The following is a 4,295-nucleotide window of genomic DNA, read 5'->3' on the forward strand; positions in this document are numbered from 1 at the left end:
ACCACAAGAAAACGAATAAAACTATCAATGTTGCAATAGAAACACTTACATAAACAAAACACATGATTGAATGATTTTTACCTTAGTTTTTTTTTTGCTTTGTTTATACAATTTAAGTTTAACTAAAATTATAATAATTCTGAAGGTTTAAAATCAAAATAAGAATTCTTGACTATATTTTATGAATAGATGTTATTGTAATTTTTGGGTCAGATTAATGCAGTAATCAGATTGTTATTGTTTTCATAGTTAATAATTTTGATTTATTATTAATAGTAACATACAATATTTATTTTTATTTACTATAATATTATCTTATTCTACTAATTTATTATTATTGTTTAATAATGTTTCTGTATTTTGGAGTAAATTTTCGAAAAAGTCTGCGAATTCTTGTTGCGAATCTAATTTTTTAACTCCTAATAATTTTTCTACCGTCTCTAATAATTTTTCTTGATGCCTCTTTTGAACCTTCTTTCCTCCTCTATTTCTAGGCCTTTTGAAAACTTGGTCCTCGTTTTGCATGTTAATTTAAACTGGAAGAAAAGACATTTTGTCTTTAATCTTGTTTAACCTGTTTGTTTTTTTATGATTAATCAAAAGATAATCAATTATTAAAGTGAAACAAAAGAGATTCCCGCCGAACGGCGTAGAATTTCAGAGTATTAAGGTCGAAATTCGCCGAAGAGGCGTAAAATAACCCTAATTATGTTTCGACTTAATTAATTTTCAATTATTGTCTTTAAATTAGCAAATTCGCCGAAAAAGGCGTAAAATGTCAATTTCAAAGATTAATTGTTAATGTGTAATGAAATCGTTTTATTAACAATTTTACAAAAGCAAAATTGCAAGGTCAAAATTCGCCAAAAAGGCGTAAAATCAACCTTTTAAAACGATTAGTGTGTATTAAAGTACTATAATTGCGTAATTGAATAAGTTTTTGTCAAGCTAATATTTTATCCTAAGTGTAATTGAATTTTAACTTGCACCACGTGAATGGAAAGAAAAGGCTTCGTATAACTCCTAACCGCGAGCAGAAACAACAATTCTAAGTGTTAATATTAATTACTTGCACAATAACCGAGTACAATTCTATCCGCAATTGCCGATTAAAGAAAGGAATAATTTATTAGTTGAACGATGCTAAAAATGGTATTTTAAAGGGTGAATTTAATGAAATTTGTATATTTTTGGAATATTTAATGTTTATTAACAAAAGTAGCAAATCCCACCGCTGCCACCAAATCAGCTGTTACGACCCGAGCTAAGGTTTAGTATAGTTTACTAAATTATTAGTAAAGTGGAGACAAGTGCTGATTTGTCAAGTTGGTAAGACTTGACATTTATTTTTAAGTGTTGATTTGTTTGACTTTAAAGAAACTACGGGTTTCCGTTAAATAAACATATGCATATTCCTTAATTACGATATTTATTCATTAAACAATGGTATAGTTAACAATGATTCTTACTTACAATTGTTGTATTTAGAGAAGAGTGATACAATGAATGAACGGCAACCAGCTATGCTTTGCTGCTTGTAGTAATGATTTTATGAATTTTTGTTCTCAGTTCGTATTTTAGCACTTAATTGCACTAAAACGACTATTCTCACAGTTCTTTTACAAACTCTAAGCGTTCTTTCTGACACTGTACCTTGATACCAAAAGAAAAATTGTTTTCTTAGTAATCTGAAAGAACTTGCACTAATTTTATTGAATTAGAAAGAGAATAGTAAAATTGAACTATGATACGACGAAAGCAATGATATAAATTAAGAATAGTGCAATTTATTCCCTTACAGAGAACAATTATTCTTTAGGTGTTTTAACACTGATTCTACAACTCAATATTACAATCGAAGGGCCGACTCGACGATACCGTTTGGGCAGAAACACACCAAACGGAGAGATTACTCGTCCTGCGGGAAATGTGGAATCAAATTCCAAAAAATAATAAGTTAAACTGCTACAAGGAACTGAAGAACAAAATGATAGATGTATCGAAATAGAATAAAATGAAAATTTTCTATAAACAATATTTAAGAAACATTTATTTCCTTTCATTCATTTCCTTTTTGTACATTTCACAAAATAATAAATATTTTTCTATAAAATATTCTAATAAAATACCCTAGAAATATCTTTGGAATATTTATTCTTTTAAAATATTATTTTAATTTTGTACTTAAATTTATTATTATGATATAATACTTCATGTAAATATATATTATTTTTTATGTTGGACATAAAACAAAACGTATGTTAAATAAAACATGACTAAACAATAGAAAATTTTATATCGCAGCTTTAGAAATGAGCGTTAGATAAAGATGAATATAAGCGATCTGGTGCTTTTCCAAGATATCTATGAGTGCATTGAAGGGACTTTTTTCTTCAGAGTATTTGAAATACAAATCGTATGTTAAATAAAAAATAAGTAAGGGTTAAAATAAGTAAAACTATCCACTTGAGAAATTTTTGTCTCCAATTTGCAAGTTATCTAATTTTTGGTAGATATACGAGTTCACTTTTTACCCCTACGATATTTAAAAAAAATAAATAAAAATATTATTTTTGAAGTATGTAATCAGATGTTGAAGTTTTGGGTCCTTTTATTTACATTTCATTATTACTTTGAAACAAATAAAGATAATTTTTAAATTAAAGTTTAAAGTCTATACTTTAAAGATAACATAAAGCAATTGCTAAAAATGAAAATTTATAATTGTTATTATTAATTATTATAAACAATTGTAAATTGAAGAGTGTTCTCAATGTTTTTATAAGATTAAATTACAATGTATTGATGCGATAAACTCTAAGGATTAATTTAAGAAAAAGAAAAATCACTTTTAATCTTAAAAATCCGCTTCAAAGCGTGAAATTTCTAGCAAAACAAAACACGATCTTATTTATTCTTTTGCAATTATATCTTTTTCCAGGAAGTTTCTTTCTTTCGAGTTTTGCACATCAATACATCATAATTTAATCTTTCAAAAACAATGAAAACATTCTTCAATTTGCAATTGTTTCAAAGAATTGGTTACAACATTATAAATTTTCATTTTCTAGCAATCGCTTCATTTTCTATTTAAATTATAGACTACAAGCTTTAATTAAAAAAAATTCACTCATTTATCTTCATTTGTTTCAAAGTATTAATAAAATAAAAATAAAAGGACCCAAAACTTTAACAAAACTTTAACACCTGATTGTAAGGGAGAAAGTGCACTCATATTTCTACTAATAATCATAGATAATAACTTGAAAATTGGAGACAAAAGTTTTTCAAGTGGCCGGTTTCACTTATTAAACAATAGAAACAATAGAAAATAAACAATAGAAAATAGAAAAAACGCAGCTTTAAAAATGAGCGTAAGATAAAGATGAATCTAAGAGATCTGGTGATTTTCCATGATGTCTATGAGTGCATTGAAAGAACTTTCTTGTTCAGATTCTTTCAATTGCAACCACTCAGTAGCAAACAAATTAAACAGTGAATCTCCACGAACTTTTGATGTTTGTGTGTTTTGTTTCTCCTTTTGCAATTGATTTTGTAAAATTTGTTGTTTTACCTTCATTACTTCTGAAACAGTAGTCGACATTTCATGAATGTCATTTGCCGATCGCTTTATTGCGTCAGTAATGCCAGACAGGTCATTCTGTTTTTCTTTAATTTTGTTCTTTGCGAATTTGTCCAAAGGTGGTGTTATTTTTTATTTTTTAGCTAGATCTTTTTGGGAAATATCCCTGATCCTTTTGAATTGCCCTACAGTTGGAAAAGCATTATAAGTTTTATCAGAAGTAGATATTACTCTTGTTAAGGATTTATTTACAGGTTTTATCGATTTGTCGAGCTGAATATTATTCAATAAAACTTGCGATGACGTTGATTGTGGAGAAACTAATGGAACTGCAGGAGGTGACGATAGTTGAGTAAATGATGTTGAAGATTGTTGAGTAGCAAAATCAAATTGTGCTGGTCGGTCTTCAAATAATGTTGCATTGAAATTAGAACATTCCTTTCCTCTAATACCAAACGTTGGAATATTTAAAGAAGTTGATATAGATGATCGAATTTGTGGTTGCAACTTTTGATTTGTTAAAGTTACTGAGGAATGTGAAGAAGGTGATTTTGAAGAGACTAATGGAACTGTAGGAGGTGACGATACTTGAGTAAATGATGTTGAAGATTGTTGAGTAGCAAAATCAAATTGTGCTGATTGGTCTTCAAATAATGTTTCATTGAAATTAGAACATTCCTTTCCTCTAATACCAAGCGTTGGAATATTTAGA

Source organism: Leptopilina heterotoma, unplaced genomic scaffold (assembly GCF_015476425.1).
Source record: "Leptopilina heterotoma isolate Lh14 unplaced genomic scaffold, ASM1547642v1 Lhet_712, whole genome shotgun sequence".
Classification (NCBI taxonomy): Eukaryota; Metazoa; Arthropoda; class Insecta; order Hymenoptera; family Figitidae; genus Leptopilina; species Leptopilina heterotoma.